The sequence below is a fragment of the Mus pahari genome, chromosome X (genome assembly GCF_900095145.1).
Source record: "Mus pahari chromosome X, PAHARI_EIJ_v1.1, whole genome shotgun sequence".
Taxonomy (NCBI): Eukaryota; Metazoa; Chordata; class Mammalia; order Rodentia; family Muridae; genus Mus; species Mus pahari.
This window is the reverse complement of record NC_034613.1, coordinates 52,891,349-52,911,361: the sequence shown is the minus strand read 5'-3', so window position 1 is coordinate 52,911,361 and position 20,013 is coordinate 52,891,349. Positions and strand designations below refer to the sequence as shown.

General features: G+C 34.4%; 1 pseudogene; it reads left to right on the top strand.

Annotated features, from left to right (window-relative positions):
- Positions 1-9,060: 9,060 nt before the first annotated feature.
- Positions 9,061-9,404, top strand: LOC110314300 (annotated as a pseudogene).
- The last annotated feature ends 10,609 nt before the right edge of the window (positions 9,405-20,013 follow it).

The following is a 20,013-nucleotide window of genomic DNA, read 5'->3' as shown; positions in this document are numbered from 1 at the left end:
ATGAACATTGGTGCTCTCAGGACACACAGGAGCTTGCAGGACATAGACAAATTTAGTTTTGGAAGAGTCAGTAAATCCAGATGCAGCATGAGCAAGAGGCTCAGATTCTACTTGTCTTTTATGGTGGTTAGGCATTAGGAGGAATATGAATAGAACTTTGCTTTTAGAATAGTGGTTATCTATCCTCCCTGAGAACATAGACAGAAAGACCTGGGAGTCTTTGTTTGCTAGGACAGAGCCAAGACTGTGAGCTATCAGGAATATGATAATATCTGGATCCTGGTCAAGGATAAGTTGGGAGGTTTTTTATAACTTTGATTGCTAAAATAAATAAATTATCCAGAATTGGTGCAATGGTAAGCACCATTGAGCAGGCTACCCATATGTAACCAACAGATGATTGGTTACATGGCCATAGATTGATTAGATTGCCATAGGGGTCACAGTATGAGTGTCCACATCCACTGGCATACTGCATGACACAAGATAAGAGGATCCTAGAAAACTAGTGAGCCTCAGATTGGGCCCAGAACAGGGTCATGGCTGCTTTGCCCATCTTTATGGAAGTCCCCTTGGCTGCTCGCAGCTGAACACCTCCCTATAGTGACAGTGGGATGGATGGCTACCCCAGAGCTTCTGTGGATTCCCCATTAGCCAAAGGCTGTAGAAAAATACTTGCTGCTGCACTGTACATTAGATTTGCACTCTATGCTGGTATCTAGAGTCTATTTCCTGGGTTTGTGACTCCACCTCCTTCACCCCCTCCTTGATCCCTATTCCCACAAGCCTGTATGGGTATATGGATTTTGTTATGATTATCCTTTACTTAACAGCCAATATCCATTTAAAATGGAGTGCATACATGATGCTTGTTTTGAATAGTTTTCAATTCAGGATAGCTTTTGGGTTAGGGATAGAGGCATGTGTCCACTTCTCTCAGTACTGGGATCCGATAGACCTATGTAGGCCCTGTGCATGATGCTGCAGTCTTTGTGAGTTCATATGTGTGTTGGTTATTTTGTGTTTAGAGCATCTTGATTCTATAGTGTTTTCTATCCTCTGTGGCTCTTATACTCTTTCCACCTCCTCTAAAACATTTCATGGTAACAAAGCATTAGATCAGATACAAACTTGGACTGTAGTACCAAAAGGTCAAGATTTTGTAGTACTTGTTATATCTAAAAGCTGGACACTGAGGCTTCAATATTTTAGTGATGAGGCCTCATTCCATAAAAATGCAGTTTAAACTTGAGAAAGTCAGAGAAGTCTAAATGAACTGAGAATTCTAAGCACAACTTTCTGACTATTGAGTGCGCTTTGTTCAGTGTATATTCAATGAAGTTTTATACCACTTAAAAAAATCCAGGCTCTGTACAAGCACAGCCAATAGAGTTCCTTCCTTCTTCTATGGACTTAAACTTCATAGTATCTTTCATTTCACTATGTACCTTTGTATGTTCAATGCTCTGGATCCTCATTTGGTGCCTGATTCTATGGCACGTCAAAGACTTAACTATATTAAATGCCCTTATGGTCAAAGTTTCCAAAATGTCTGATGGCGGAAATTTTTCTTTATATGTATGTTTTCCTAACGTTTAGCTTATCCCTTCCCACTGGTTCTCTGAAATACAGATTTTCTTTTAGTTTCACAAGCTAAATATTTGTTTCAATGATCTTAAAATAAAATTTAGTAGTAGTCCTTGTTCTCTTGTACTTAACTTTATTTTATATTTTATTTTAATTGTGCAAGGTTGTGAAATAATGTTAGAAAATTTGATACAATATACAGTTTGAATTAATAAAATAATAGTAATGATTAAATTTCTCAATTTTTAAAGAATTTTAGTTAATGCACACTAATTACATGCAGCATTATGTTTCAGTTGTATGCAATGCATGCTAGTCCAACTAGCCAGTATTATGACCCACACTTCTTTTCAAAGTTGCTGCATGATTTTTCTTGCCTTGGACTCATTTTTTTTTAATTTTCATTATAGTTTTTTACATAACTCTTGATATTAATGCAACTCTTTAATTTTTCCTCATATATATGTTTATTGTCATAAATTTTCTTGCAAGGATAACTTTACTTTAGAGGCAAACCATTCTAATGGCTTCACTTTATTTTTATTTACCTGAAATATTTATTTTGATAAGTAATTTCTTTGCACTACAGTTTAGCAAAAATGTTTCATTCATTTTCTATATCTTTGGGAACCTCATAGGTAACCAATTTGGTATTTTCTTTCATTTTTCTCAATTTGGGGGAGGGATCAGACTGTGGATTGTTAATTTTCATTGTAAGTTTGAATGTGGGAGAAATCACCTAGGAAACACACTCTTGAATATATCTATTTGGGTATTTCTAGAGAGGTTTTATAGAGCAGGGAATACTCATCCTGATTATGGGTGGCACAGTTCTATAGACTGGAGCCATGAACTGAATCAAAGAAAATTATTTAAAATCTAACTGAGCACCAGAACTCCCTTTTGTTTTCCTTCTGATGTTGCCAGGCCTTCCATGCTATGATATTTCCTTAACTTAAAACAAAACAAAAACAAAAATAACAGCAACAAAAGAAACAAAATCCTTTGTTTCTTTCAGTTGGTTCATGCCACATATTTGGTCATAGCAATGAGAAAAATAACTATAACAATACATGATAAAATTTAAAAATATAATAATTGATAATATTAAATGCTAAATGTTAAATATTTTTTAATTATCTTGATGAACATTTGGTGTACACATAAATTATATTTATATATTATATAATTATACATATATACATAAATATATATGGTAGTATTTTCTATATATTTGATACTAGTAAACTTTTACCTTAATTCCTTAATTTATCACTTTGTTTGATACCATGTTTAATAATATTTCATATTCTTCAATATTTGCTAATTTTGTGAGATTTTGTTCAAGACAAAATGTTAGCAGTCTTAAATATGGTTGTCATTTTGAATAAATTTCCTTTCTTAATCTTAATTTTGTCAGACTATTCTGAAATGCTGCTTTTAGGTGTCTCTACCTTGAAAATTGCTGTGACTTCTTGGTAATTGTATGCTGCTTTTGTTACATGAAATTCTTCATCTATAATTATGTTTCTTCTTGTGAGATAAATAATATCTGTGATTTTATTAATAATTTTTCTAGGTATTTATTTCATCATTAAATAAAAAAATCATGTTATATATGTTATATTGTTCTCTGTTACTTCTATATGATAATGTATAACACTCATCAGGTTGAGGAAAGTTCTATCATAGTGCTGCTCCCAAACTCCCTTCTCCTATTTATTATTGTAATGTTTTCCCAATTTATTTATGACTGACTTCCGTTACACAGCACAATGCACATTCAAGTCATTGTGAATCAATAGGTTACCTTTTATGTGTTACTGCAGGTGTCAGCTGAATGGCAGTACACTTCTTAGTTTGTAGATTTACCCTTGCGAAGTTACGTGGATTGTGCTATGAAAGACATATTAATTTTCCTTTCTACATACATAGAGTAAAGCACTAATCCTTAATATATTGGGGTCATAAATAGAATTTTATCTATATTTATGTTTTTCTCATACAACACATTTCAACTACAGCCTCCTCCTCATCTTCCCTTCTCTCCTGGACCCACTGTTGCTATTTCCATTAAGAAAAGAATATGGACCTCAGAGATATCAAATAATCACAGAATGTTTTAGAAGATAATTAGGTCACCAAAATAGAGGCTATTGAAATGATCAGTGTTGTTATAGGATTGTATTAGATTATTTTCTGTAAAACAAAAAGTTTTATGGGAATGAAAGTAGTCTATATTACAAGAGTACTTTCTGCTCTTCCAGAGGACCTGAGCTTAGACCACAGAGCACAGAGGGAGTGGCCAAAAATGATCTGAAACTGCAGCTCTAGAAAACGTCAGTCATGAATCGTTACATCAAATTGGGCAAATATTACAATAATAAATAGAAGGGAGTTTGGGAGTNGTGCTATGATAGAACTTTTCTATATCCTCATCTTGTGTATTTACAAATAGACATAAAAATAAAGTGAACCTTAAAATAATTTTGAGTCCTTTATAAATGTTATCTATATGAGCTTCATTTCATATATGGTAACACTATATTGCTGACACTACATCCATAGTAGAACATGGAAAAATAAAGCTGATATCAGAATTCTCTATTAATTCGCCTACAAATTTCATTTTTCTTAATGTATCAGTAATATTACATTGTGTAAGTATACGACGTTTACAATATACATTCATCAGTTTATGGACATCTAGACTTTCCATTTTCTGGGTATTGTGAAAAGAGCAGTAGTTAACAGGGATAACTGGTATCTCTAGAGGATGATGTGGAATTCTTTAGGTGCACAATGAAAGAGGATATATCTGGATCATGTAATAGATCTATTTTTGTCTCTTGGAAGAACCTCCATACTGATTTCCATAATGGGTGAGTCAGTTTTCACTCCCACCAGCAGTGAGTAAGTATTCGGGTTATTTGTTTTTATTTTGTTTTGTTTCCCATATCGATTCAGACTGTGATGATATGAACACCTCAAAGAAGTTTTGATTTGATGTTCCATGATGGCTAAGAATGTTGAGAATTTTTAAAAGTGTTTTTCAACTCCATCCCAACTTGCTATATTCAATAAGAGAAAGCAGAATGTTCACCCTTAAATGGAACATCTCTCATAATGCTTAGTCAAATAGACCATATACAGAAAGGAAATCAACACACTACTTCATATATATGTAAACATTTTTTAAGAATGTGAATTTATAAAGATGGGTAACTAAATAGTGGTTAAAGCTAGGTATGGTTTTAAAAAAAGTTCTTTAAATTCACCTACATGGAAGGCTATGTTTGTAGGATTAGAAGATCAAGGTTAATTGGAAGTTCAAAGTTAGTTCAAGACTACATATCTAAAGCTGACTACTTATTATCTCTTGTGTGTGATAAATATACCAAAAACTGGAGGTAGAAAAACAATTTTTGAAACACATTTCCCAAACGCACAATTGGTTAGGAAATTTCCCTGCATTTATCAACTGTATCATTATTTTCTTAATGAAGGAATGAGGATAGTGATAGAGTGACTTGTTGAAATGTTTACATAAGTAGTTAGAAAAATTTTCTAAAGGGAAAATACTGATCAGAACTTGTCCAATAAAACAAACAAAAAACAGTACCTAAGAGAAATATAGCATTCCAATTATCTTAAAGATATCCTAGAAACAATGTCAAATGTAAAAAGGTACACACACAAACATCTACTACTGTTTGTAAAATCAAAATACCTATATAAAAGCTTATAAACCCTGAAGATACACACATGCTAAAGGGAAAAGGTGAGCCAATTAAAATTAACTGAGTAATATCAAAGTATAATATAGTTATTATAGTCATTAAAGAAGTTTTTCTATTTCTATTTGTTTTGTTCAATAAGCTAGAGAAAGGATTAGATATAGTATAGAAGGTCTGATAAAATATAAGAGAGATAAAATTAAATTTAAAATTAATTTAAATTTCTAGAGTTGTAAATTAAAACATCAGGGAATAAGTCCACACTAGATAGGTTCCAGAAACACATTATACACTGTCAAGGAAATGATTTATAAATACAGCAATAAAAGACTATTCCAAATAAACTTCTCAGGGATACTATGACAAAAATGATCCAAATAGTAAAAGTCAAGCAGCCATATATATATATATATATATATATATATATATATATATATATATATATGAATGATTGGAATATCCACAAGAGACAAAAATACTCAGAAATAATGGACAAATTTCCCCTATTTGACATAAATTATAGATCAAAGAAGTACAAGAACTACTGAACAAATTAAACATACAAATTTTTGACAAGAAACATCATAAACAAATTGCTTTAAAATAACAATTAAGATAAAAAATGTAAAAAGTATGCATGAAGACTATCAAAGATATATTGCATCCAGAAAACACTGATGCCAGCACACTTGTGTACTTAATAAAAAACTTAAGAGGAAAAAAAATCATGAAGAGACAGCAGTAAACAGAGAACCACTGGTGAAACTTTTATAAACATAACAGAAAATTTCCCAAGTGATTCTACAAGTCCAGGATTACTCTAGTACTTGACCGAATCTCAAAAGAAAACCTTAGATCAGCATTTATTATCAACATAAATATACAAATATTAATGAAAGTTGAACAAAGCTTATCTAACTACACATATGGAAATATACTTAAATGTATAAATTACACAGGACTAAGGAGTATATATTTTGTTTCATGTGAATGTGTATATATGCACTTATGTCTCAGTAACAAATGCAGGTATGTGGATCCTGGATGTCAACCTCTAAAACCATTCCTAAGGAACCATTAAATTTGGGTTTTGAGACAAGGTTTTTCACTAGGTTCTGCTGCTCCTTAAAGTATGCAATGTCCACCTCATCAGCTTTGGGATTACAAGCAGATTCCATGAGACTTATGTATTTTGGAGACTTACATTGGTTTTGGAAATTAAACTTATTTCTTTTGCTTGCTTGGAGTGTATTTTACCAACTAGCAAGCCCAGTGGAATTCATTTTAATATGAATAGTTTTGCATATCCAAATTAGCCCATAAAATCTTTAAAATTAATAGACTAAATAAAACAGCTATATGAACATTTCAGCCCATTCAGAAAAAGCATTTGAAAAACAACCAACTACTTCTGTTAAAAAGGATTTCATGAGTGAGTGTGCTTTTATAGCTCTTTTCAAGGTATTCATGTAAATACTACAACTACATTATAATCAGATGTAAAGAAACAAATTTTTTTCTTTCCAAGACTATGGATAAATTATGGAGAATCATTATAAAAAATTTTTAAAAATGAGTTAAGGAAGAAGACATAAATAAAATAATGTAAATAAGATATTGTTATAAATATTTAAATGTAAACAACAAAATTTACAGGTGGTCTATAAGCTGAAATATATAATATGCTAGTGAAATATATAAAAGTACTATAAGAAATAGGAAAATTTATCATATTTATACATTCAAGTCTTAATTGTATCAATTCTGCCATTTGCCCTTGAGTTTACTTCGCATACATTTCCATTGGCATCCTGGGCTTATTGTAATGTTTATGTAGAATATATAATATATATATATATATGTATATATATATATTATATATAATTAGATGTCTAAAATAATTGAGATGAAAGTGAGTAAGTTTTATAATTTCACTATGGTGTTGAAATGTATCCTATAGGTGGTCAAACACTGTTTGTGAAAGGCTGCAAAGATTAGTGTACCAAATACCAATCCCATTTGGTGCTCTATATATACTGAAATTTTTTTTTTAAATGCCACTGTAATTCCACAAATGAAGAAGAGGCTCTTCAACAAATAATGGGACAATAATTCACAGCAAGGCAAAAAAGGTGAACCTGTACTGAAATACAGCATTTATACAAATAAAACACAAACATCATGAATTTAAGTACTGTTAAATAAGTACAAGAAATGTAGGACAAAATATTTGATAATTCTCAATAAAGTATTCATTGAGTTGAAACTAAATTTACAATCCATAAAAGCATATTCTGATTAAATAAATGCCATAGATATTTTTTCTTCAAGAATTTTTCTATTAAGACTCTGACAATAAAGCCGGGCATGGTGGCACACGCCTTTAATCCCAGCACTTGTGAGTTCCAGGACAGCCAGGGCCAGGGCTACACAGAGGAACCCTGTCTCAAAAACAAACAAACAAACAAACAAACAACCCCCCCCAAAAAAAACCCAAACCAAAAATGACACTGACTAGATAATGAGCAAACTAAAGGAAAATGTTTGTGGAACACAGCCTGCAAAAAAGAATCTAGAATGTATAAAAATTGCTTAAAACTCAAGTGAAAATCAATTAAATGAGATGAATCAAAACATAAACAGATATTCTGCATGGAAGAGCACATATATAGCGATGAGGCTCTGCAAAAATGTTAAATATTGTTTGTCATAATGGAAAAGCAAGTTAAATTTGTAATAGAATATACCAACTCATTTTTCATTAAGGTTAACAAAAATAGGGCTGTCCTTCCAAAAGCATATTTAAAGTTACATAATAAAACTTTGTGATGTTTGGTTTCATCTCTTGGAGGCTTGCTTGAGCACTCATTGAAGGGAAGCAGAGGGGAGTGGATATGAAGTAGAGGGAAAGTTGGAGGAGGTCAAAGTAGTGGAGGGAGGGAAAACAATCTTGTCAGAATGTCTTTTATGGGAGACCAAACTATTTTCAGTTCAAAAAGACAATAAAAAAACTGTAGGTTGTATGTATCTTTTAATAAAGTTTTAATGATAAAAAATTATACTAGAATAAAGCATGATGGAGGAGCAAAACTTCTTCCAACAATTCTTCAGCCCCTCCTGTCAATTACAGTTAGTACTAAAGATAATGTAATAAACATTTGGCAACCAAGCCATCCTGGTTGGCAACCACCCATTCACAGGCAATCTAAAAGCAATGAGTGGGTAAATTGGTTTGTATTAAGTGGTAACTTGTACAGTAACCATCATGACAAATATGGTAATTTACCCAGTAGGACTAATCATAGTTTTCAAAATAGCACATTTTTCCCATAGGTGATTTTTCCAAAATAAAAAGTTTTTTTGTGTATGAGGGTGTTTTATATGGAATATTGATCTTGTCTTGTAAGAGTTGTAGCTTTTCGTTAGTTGATATATGTTTATGGCCTGGAGTTTTTATATAGGACTATTGCCTGATGTCTTTCTTTATGTATTTTACATGAAAGTTAATCAGTGATACTTTAGAGGACTGGCAATCACCACTGCCTTTTGAAAAAGGCCTCAATTCTATGAATATTCTGGATGTTTTCACAGAGTATTTAAAGGATTATTTACATTACTTTTTTGCCTTATTTCTATTGAATGGAATTAATCATGATAAATGATACATAGATGTAACCAAATGCAACAAGATTAATCAGATTATATGAATAAGAAGTATCTCTTTGGTGCAGGAGACATGTTGGCTGGCAGCAGCTGCAGCTAGACTCCTGGCTGGGCCATCCCCACTTGCCCTTTAGCCCTCAGCGATGGAGTGCAGCTCCTGCCCTGGGACTACAGCACCACCCCAGGTTGCACACTCTTCAGCACTACCCTGGGAGGAACCAGGACCATCTATGACCTTAATTCCTGATGGAGTGTCAGAATTCACCTGTGGCCAAAAAGGACCTGCCAGCCATTCCTGGGGTCACTAGCCCTACCAGTGATAAGCCTTCCATGCAAGCCAGTCAAAGCCACATGCACAGCAGCCCGGAAGATAAACAGGCAGGCGTTGAAGAGTCACAGTTTGAGATGGACATTTAAGAGACCAACCATAGGACGCAGTGATGCTTTGGGGGCCCCTGAGGCCCTTGGGAGGAGAGCCGCCACAGCAGTCAGGCCTTGTACCAGGCAGACACTGGGTGTGGATCGGCCAACCAGTCCTGCTCTTCACTCAGGGCACCTGCTCTGCCTTCCATTTTGTGAACACCAGCACATACCTCCTTGAGCCTCTGTTGATACCAAGCTGCTACTCCAGGGGAATGACTCTCACCCACACCCTCCCTGCATCGAGCGCCAGCTAGTGGACACATAGGAGTTTGTCAGAATGATCTGGCAATTCTAGCCCCAGCCTCCGAAGCACACCCACCTTTCTTTGGGTTGGGTACCTGGGAAAGCCACCCTTTTACTTCTTTCCCTGAGAGGAAATAAAAGCCACATTTACCCTAAAAAGAAAAAAAAAGTATCTTTTCTTGTTACTAATCTTAACAACCTTATAATCCTCATGTGTGCCAATTCATTGTTATAGCAATCATGTCACTTTTTCTTTCTGTATGCAGTCTTTCAATGGGCGTGGAAGGTATCTTACCAGCTGGTTCACATTAGTGAAAACACAAACAGCTTACAGTCTTTGACTTTGGATCATTCACATCAAAGTGATATAACACATATGGCACTTGAGCTTGCATTTTCATATGAAGGAATTTCTTTTTGCTACACTTTATGGAAAACTATTTTTACTTTGTCGAAAATGCCTAGGAGATTTTCAACTTGATAACTGAAGAAACAATACATGATTCGCTTTTATCTAATGCTGTATTAACATGAATGTATGGTTTGGTAGAATCATCATCTCTGGACCATTTTCTGCCGCATGAACAGCATCTATGTTGGTGTTACAATGAAAATATGACTGCAATATGTCAAGAAATAAGATATTATATTGCTTTGGCTGTACAAATTGTTCTGTATCTACACATTCTATAAGGTCATGTCACACAGAATCAGTGCTGTTTTTCTCTTAAACCTCTAGATATCCTGTGGGCATAGTCACTTTGATGTCAGTAAAAAGCCATTGTCTGGTGGCATATACTGTTACATACAGACACATTCAAAACATTGTTAATTATTTTCAATGGCAAAATAAAACTCCTTTCACATACATTTGATATAAAAATGTAAACTTCATTATTTGATATTAGAATGGGTTGTATATAATCCCATTGTATGGGTTGTGTATATTTAAAATTTGACACACTGCAATGCCATTAATTTTTGTCATGTGAACTGCAATATTTCTTGGTCTCCTATGAAAAACATTGCTACTTCATTAAGTACCAGTCTTAGCACTTATTGGGTCTTCTGAAGACAGTTGAAATACATGGAGATGGGTTTCTACTTCACTCAATTTGATATCACTCTTTGTTATATACACTGTAATAATAATAGTAATAATAATAATAATAAAGATGGTAGCTATGTTTTAGGTATAACCATTTGCTAATACTGTTTTAAGATTGTATTTAATAACTAAAATTTCTAGGCAAATATTTTTTCACTTATAAAACTTGATGTATTACAATTTGGGACTGTAGAGTGATCAATTTCCATAATCTCTCATTTTATTTACAATATGAAACTTACTATGTTCATTAAAGTTCTCTCTTTATATGAGCAGTTTGTTACACTTTCATTTAATGATTAACCACAATTTAATAAAACAACAACAATATTAAGATAGATAATTCACCAATTACTACCAAAGTCTTTCTATTGATGTCACTGACTCTGGAAATTGAGGGAACAGGCTGATCTGAGGAGGACAATGGAGGTTTTAAGCATTCACATAGAAAGAGTCAAAACATACAAAAGGGCAGCTATGAGAGCAGCATGTGTTTGTCAAGATGTTATTATTAATTCAGTAGCTTCAGGAGCTCTACCTTGCTTCAACTCCAAGGATTTTTTTTTTTACAAAGTTCTGAGAGTTCCTGAACTTTCATAAGTCACTTGAAATACAATATAAATTTTTATTTTGTCAACACTTGAGTGGTATTCACAAGAGGTAATTGATGTACACTTTAAGTTAAAAGGACAATATATAATCCAATTGAATTTTGTAATTAAATATGATTAAAATAGAAATAAACTTAGTTGCTTTATAAAACTTCTGAAAGCAAGAGCCTCATCACCACCACCAAATCAAGGAACTTAGTTGTCCTTGGTATTGCTGGAGGACTAGTCTGAGAATTCATCACACCCCAAAAATGCTAGAGTTGCATGTAACATAATCACTCATAATGACTATTATGATGGAAATGTTGTATATTACAACATATACATATATGATGATAACAAAGAAAAAGTTTGTGCTCACCACTGCATTTTTAAAAACATGTTTTCTATCTAATATTAATGGAATTAAAATATGGAACTCAAAGATACAGCAGGCTATCTGTATTCACTGTACAAGGTTTTATACAAATATATATTTTGTAACTTTAAAAACATTGCTAATTTTTTAAAATCACCTTTTATTCAACTAAGCTGGACACCTACAGAAATTCTGTTGCAGTTTTAGCAATTATTTTATCATGGTATGTATGTTAAATGGAATAAGAGATAGTTTATTCTGGAGCCATTCTGAGTGATCATAGTTCAGTAATGCAGGTTTTGATTAACCAGATTTCATGTTGCAATGTGGGAGCAATTTCATGAAGCTCCACAGTATAACAGAACAAAGGGATTCACAAAACGTGGTAAATTTAAAATACGTCAGTAAGTACAACAGAGAGACAGGAGCAGCATGATGGAGGAGGCTTTTCTAATGCCTTCGGATGGTATCTGGTGACATTCCTAAAGTAGGGGTTACTGGAAGGCAGTGATATGCTAGGTTAGTGGATTCCAAAGGTTTCAGTTTAAAGTGATAAGATGTTAGTTCCAAAACAGAGGAGGAAAAGGACTGGTTGTTTTGGAGGCCTCAATAAAGATAAGGTAACTATCCTGTGGAGCAGCAACATTCCAAACTCTACACAGCACATCAGTTCTAAACAGGCCCTCAGTCTCTGGAGACACAGCTACTTTTAAGGAATTATCATTCGTATGTGTCAAAAACAGTAACCCTAAATGTACTTCATGGCACAGTTAACTTACACTGAGCATTTACAGTGTTGAAGTCCCCCAAAATCTTAAGATCATATAACAAGAACTTCTGGGGGAATCACCATCCCTGACCTCAAGCTGTACTACAGACAAATAGTGATAAAAACCACATGGTATTGGTACAGTGCCAGATAGGTTAATTAATATAATACAATTGGAGACCAAGAAATAAGCCCATGTACCAGTGGTCACTTGATCTTTGACAAAGAAGTCAAAATCATACAATGGAAAAAAAAGCATCTTCAATAAATGTTGCTGGTCGAACTGGTGATCTATAGGTAGAAGAATTCAAATTGATCCATTTTTATCTCCTTGTACAAAGCTCAAGTCCAAGTGGATCAAGAAGCTATACATAAAACCAGATATACTGGATCTAATAGAGAAGAAAGTGGGAAAGAGCCTTAAACACATTGGCAGAAGGGGAAATTTACTGGGCAGAGCACCAATGACTCAGACTCCAAGATCAAAAATTGAAAAATGGGGAAAAGCCTTGAAGATATGGACACAGGGAAAAAAATTCCTGAACAGAACAGCAATGGCATATGCTGCAAGATCAAAAATCCACAAATGGGACCTCATAAAATTGCAAAGGTTCTCTAAGGCAAAACATACTGTCCATAAGACAAAAAAGACACCAACAGAGTGGGAAAGGATTTTTACCAAACCTAAATCTGATAGGGGACTAATATCCAATATATACAAAGAGCTCACGAGGCTGGACTCCAGAAATTCAAATAACCCCATTAAAAATGGGGTATAGAGCTAAACAAAGAATTCACAACTGAGGAATACAGAAGGGCTGAGAAGCACCTGAAAAAAATGTTCAACATCCTTAATCATCAGGGAAATGCAAATCAAAATGACATTGAGATTCTACCTCACACCAGTCAGAATGGCTAAGATCAAAAATTCAGGTGACAGCAGATGCTGGTGAGGATGTGGAGAAAGAGGAACACTCCTCCATTGCTGATGGGATTGCAAGCTTGTACAACCACTCTGAAAATCAGGCTCCTCCATTGGGTGCCCTGTGTTCCATCCAATAGATGATTATGAGCATCCACTTCTGTATTTGCTAGGCACTGGCATAGTTTCTGGGCTAATATCTACTTATCAATGAGTGCATATCATGTGAGTTCTTTGTGATTGATTTACCTCACTCAGGATGATATTCTCCAGATACATCCATTTGCCTAAGAATTTCATAAATTCATTGTTTTTAATAGCTGAGTAATACTCCACTGTGTAAATGTACCACATTTTCTGTATCCATTCCTCTAGTTAGGGACATCTGGGTTCTTTCCAGCTTCTGGCTATTATAAATAAGGCTGCTATGAACATAGTGGAGCATATGTTCTTATTACCAGTTGGAGCATCTTCTTGGTATATGCCCAGGAGAGGTATTGCTGGATCTTCTATGTCTAATTTTCTGAGGAACCACCATCAGAGGAATGTAGGGATCTGTGTGGGATAGGGGTGGGGGAAGGGAAAAGAGGGGCAGGATCAATTATAGGGGGAGACAGGAGAGAAGCCTGGAGAATGAATAGAAATATGCAGCAGTGTGGGGTTGGGAACAGGATAACAACTAGGAATCTGAGAGGCCCTCAGGACCCGAAGCAGATGACATTAACTGAAATGCCCAACAAAAGGGAGATAAACCTGAAGAGACCAGTATATAGACATGAATCCCAGTTGAGGGATGGAGCCACCCACCAATTTTTAAGTTTTAACCCAAAATTGTTCCTGTCTAAAGGAAATGCAGGGATAGAAAATGAGGCAGAGACTGAAGGAAAAGCCATCTAGGAACTGCCCCAACTTGGGATCCATCCCATACACAGACAACAAATCATGACACTATTTTTGATGCCAAGATATGCTTGCAGACAGGAGCCTGACATGGCTGTCCTCTGAGAGGTTCTGCTAGCACTTGACTAAGACAGATGCAGATACTTACATCCAACCATTGTACTGAGCCCAGGAACCCCAAAGGAAGAACAAGATTAACAACTAACAGTACCCCCTCAGTGCTCCCAGGGACTAAACCAACCAAAGAGAGCACATATGTAGCAGAGGACTGCCTGGTCTGGCCTCAGTGGGAGGGGATGTATTTGGTCCTGTGCAGGCTTGATGGCCAAGAGAAGGGGGATGCTAGAAGAGTGAGGTGGGAGTAGGTGGGTGGGAGAGCACCCTCTTAGAGGCGAAGGGGAGGGGTAAGAGGTGGGGGGAATTGTCGAAGGGGCATTGTGAAAGGGGACAACATTAGAAATTTAAATAGAGTAGTTAATGAAAAAGAAAGAAAACCAAGGATAAAAATCAGAAGTAATGTCTGATTGTTTTAAAATTCTTTTTAAATCACTACCTTGTATTTTTTGTTGAATATATGAAATATTAATATCATTGTTAATTGACAAGGGAAAGAATGAAATTAGTACTGATTCCTGAGACTCGAATGTTGCCCATCCATGGCTGGCATTTAAAATAAGTACAAAATGATTAAGATTCATTAAAAGCTGCCTAGATATAGGGTAGCAAGATGAGAAACAATGAAGTCAACGATGTAAATCCTACATGCTTGTTGTCAATTGTTTGTTTAAAGCACTAGAGACAAGCTACTGGGCACATACAATGTTGTGCTGAGTTTTTAACAGCAGAGCTGCAAGATATAAGTTCTCCCTGAATGTTTATGATAGAGTTTCAACTCTAGATTATCTTTAAGATCATTCTGGCCTCAGCAGGTCCCCAAACACAGGTGGCATGAACACACACACACACACACACACACACACACACACGCACACGCACACGCACACGCACGCGCACACGCACACACACACACACACACGGAGGGAGAGAGAGAGGGAGAGAGAGAGAGAGAGAGAGAGAGAGAGAGAATTTTTAAGTCAATGGACACTGAAAATGCTGACATTGGAACTAATTCAGTTGCAATTTTTGATGTTCCACAAGATGATTATGGTATGTTGCAAAATTGCAATGTACTGCACTAATAAAATAATCTGGACAGATTAAAAATAAAAGTGTATGTTCTTTTAATAACTTTGTTATTACAATAGCAAAGTTTGATTTTATGATAGCTAAATTTGATCTTTGTAACATCATTTTAAAATTAGGTATATTTTGTTGATGTGTATCCTAAATATGATGGCATATATGAGTTATGAAAATTCATTACCTTAGTCAGTAGAGAAACACGTTATGAAAATTTTTTTGACATTTTATTAATTTAATCAAACAAATACTTTAAAAACTGCTATAAAGAGAAAACATTGTCAGAAGATCAATTTGGATGAATGCAATATTATAGTAATTTCTATCTGGGAGAAGGTTGATTTTTCTAGTTAGTAGAAGTCAGAAATAATAAATTCTATTGATTTAATGTAGGTTTTATTTACAGATATTGAAGCCTATTTATCTGTTGTCATATAAACTTCTATCAGTAATCAGCAAATTTTTTTGTAAAGTCAAAGCATTCCATATCATACATTATATTTTTAAAAGCAAATGAGTTGAACGCTTTTATTGCCCCCATAGTTCATGGCATGTAGTAAGTGTTCAATAAATATATATTGAAAGATAAATATTGTCTCTTAAATGTTACAACTATAGTAAATCCAACACTAACTGTCCTTTGGTGTTCGAATATTTTCGGTGTATATTCTACATTAATATAGTTTCTTATTTATTTTCTCCATGCTAATCAGTTTATGTAAGCTGGTTTATGCCTATGATAAAATATATTACTCTATGTCATTGAAATCTTGCTTAAAAAGAATCATTCATAATAAGCTTCCTTGAAATTTAATGACAGTACAAGATTAGATACAGAATCAGATTCTGTCATATTGAATTACATATTGAATGAAAGGAAGTTACTGGGCACAGAGACTAGGAGTCAAGTCACTGCTAATATTTTAGTGAATTATTCAGTCATCAGTAAGATTATCATCATGAATATGAGTTTTCAGAAACTTCAGTGAAGAAAACTTATTTAGAACTACATCAAATTTTCTGTATGTAGTCTATTTGGACATTTCCTTCTTCTCTTGTTTCTTTCTATTGCACATTTTTAAAGTCCTGGATAATTGGTGTTGTTTTCCTGCATACCATTAAACTTGTTTAATTGATATAGTTGCTCAGGGGAAACCAGGAATAAGGCAGGGATAATAGTATAATTTGGTAGAGGTTACATATTTATGTGCCTTGTGAGCTAAAAGCAATTTACATTAAAATTGATGGGGAACAACAAATGGGTCTTTCTATAATATTTTTATTAATTCTTTAATAATTTCAAATAATATATTTTTATCACATTCATCTCCATCTCCAACTACATATATAGTATTTTTAAAACCCATCAAGTCTGGTTTTATTGGTTTATGTTAGCATGGGGACATGCCCTGGAATGTAGTCAATATACTAGAGGTTATACCACTATTTCATTGAGATCACCCATCAACTCTGGCACAATATTTTCACCCCTTAGTCTGCATTTATCTCTGAACCTTGAGGGAACAGGTGTGATACACAAATCTTATTTCGGTGTGAACATTCCAATAACAATAATTATTTTCATGCTGGCAAATGTGGGTCTCTATATTAATTGTTATCTATTTCAAAGTAGATATTTCTTTGATGATGGATGAATGATGCACTGATCTATACATGTAGCAATAAGTCATTCAGAGTCCTTTTAATGCTATGTCCATTTAGCAGAATAATAATGTCACAGAAAAGAAAAATAAAATTTCACAAAATGTTGGGCTGAAATGCTGACATGTATAAACAAATATGTGTGTGTGTGTATGTGTGTTTCTGTATGTTTGTTAACATGTAATTTAGAATACCACAAGAAGACCAAAGGAATCAACTAACTTGCACCCTTAAAGCTCTCAGAGACTGAAACATTAGCCAAAGAACACACACTGGCTAGACCTAGGTCCCCTGCATATATGTAGTAGATGATCAGCTTGGACTTAATATGGTTCCCCTAACAATTGGATCAGAAGCTGTATTTGACTCTGTTGCCTGCCTGTGGATCCTGTTTCCCTACCTGGACTGCCTGCTTGGGCCTCAGGGGAAGAGGATGTGCCTATCTAGTCCTGGTGAGTCTAGATGTCCCAGTGTGGGGTGGTACCCAAGAGGGGCTTCTCCTTCTCTGAGGAGAAGGGGAAGGGAAATCGGGCAGGGATTTGTAAGTGTGGGAGTGGGAAGAGAGGAGAGATGGGGGTATGCTCAATATATAAAATGAATAAACTAAGAAAAGAAGACAAAAATATTTTCCATGTCTTTGAAATTAGTTTAATCTTTATTTTTTGATTGACAGTTTTAGGATTTTCACTAAATTTTATTATATGTTGTTCTTTTGAATTCATTTTTAGATTTCATTTAAAATTCACTTTAAAAGAAAATCATTACTATACATTTATTGCCTCAAATGATAGTTATGTTTCATGTATATTAATACATGAAGTAGTATATAAGTATGATTTGGATCACTATTATAATTTTGTGAATATTTTAAAATGTTATTGCTATGGGTAAATTTGATTTAATTTATATAAATAGAATATATTGGCATATATATTAACATTTTATTATCTTCAAATTAAACAAAGAATGGAGTTTATAGAATGCATACATTTTATCTCACCATATCAGAGCAAGAAACACTTCTTGGAGTTTATTACTATTTACTTCTACCATAATCAAGGTCTAAGTCACTCTGCTGGCAGATAAATGTAACTAGCTGCTAAAATCATTAGGGACTACCTTTTCAGAAGAAATGCATTTTAAAAAGTGTACCTTTAAGGGCCTATGTTATATATCCTAGGTTTCATTTGAGAATGAATGTTAGAAAGGGTTTAACTGAAATCCTTGAACTTTTAAGAATCAATGCACTGCATGAAAGCTTCTTCATATAGTATGCCTATTTTTTCTTGTTCTAGTTTATTTCATATTTGAGATATGTAATATGCATTTATCTAATGAAGGGCCAAGCAAAAGTCATACACACACACACACACACACACACACACACACACACACACACATATATATATATATATATATATATATATATATATATATATATATATATAAATTTAAAGAATACTGTTAGCAATTGTCATTAAAGAGGCTTCATTTAGCAACTGATTGAAAGAGATGAAGAGACCAACAGCCAAACATTAGGTGTTCAAGGAATCTTGCTAAAGAGGGTGAGGATGGATTTTAGGAGCCAGGGATGTCAACGACATCACAAGAAAACCCATAAAGTCAGTAATTCTGGACTTATAGGGTCTTACTGAAACTGAACTGACAATCAGAGATCTTTTTTTTGTTTTTTGTTTTTTTTTTTTTCAAGACGGGGTTTCTCTGTATAGCCCTGGCCGTCCCGGAACTCACTGTAGACCAGGCTGGCCTCGAACTCAGAAATCTGCCTGCCTCTGCCTCCCGAGTGTTGGGATTAAAGGCATGCACCATCACGCCCGGCCAATCAGAGATCTTCGATGGGTCTTTGTATAATGTTATAGTATAGTTTGATGCTATGTAGGATGCCTAATAGAGTGAGTGGAGGTGGTTTCTGACTTTTTTTTTTTTTTGCCTGAGTTTTGGACTCTTGTCATCCTACTGGGCTGCTAGATTCAGCCTCCATATAAGAGGAAGTGCCTAATCGTTTGGCAACTTGATATGCTATGTTTGGTTGATATCTCTGGAAGGCCTGCTCTATTCTGAAGGGACACAGAGGATGGGCAGATAGAGAAGGAGGAGATTGGGAGGGGGATGGAGGATATGGGAGGCAAAAGGAAGCAAGGGAAACTATGGTCAGGATGTAATGTATAAGAGAACAAGTTGATACTGGAAGCAGAACTGGACAGATGATTTGGCAGTTAAAAGTGCTTACTCCTCCTCCTGCAGAGTATCCAACTTCAGTTTCCAGCACTTGCATCAGGGGGATGGCTTCATAATCATTTTTAACTGTAGTTCTAGAGGATCTGACTACTTTTACTGGTATAAGTTGTCATCCATATACACATGTGCATACCTATAGAGAGATACATATATACATATTCAGTTAAAACTAAAACAAGATTGATAGCACTTAAATACAGATCTATGCATTCAATAAAATGTTTTGAACAATTACTATGTAAGACAAAATATGTTTTTGCAAACAATGTGATAAAAAAGAACTATTAAAGGTGGTCATGAATGAATATTTTAAGGGTTTATTTCTGAGGATGACATATTTTTTATGATGGATGTTGTACTGTTCCTTTGCCAGACAGTCTGCAGCTAGGCATTTTGTCTGCAATTTGTCTTTCTGATTTCATGATTGGATATGAATATTGCTATGCACAAATGCTCAAAGAATATTTATTTACAGGAGGAATTATTAAAATATTTAAAAGCAAATTCTGAATTATAAATGTTTTAACTAACTTCTTTAAATATCTCCTATTACTAACATAGACAATGTCCT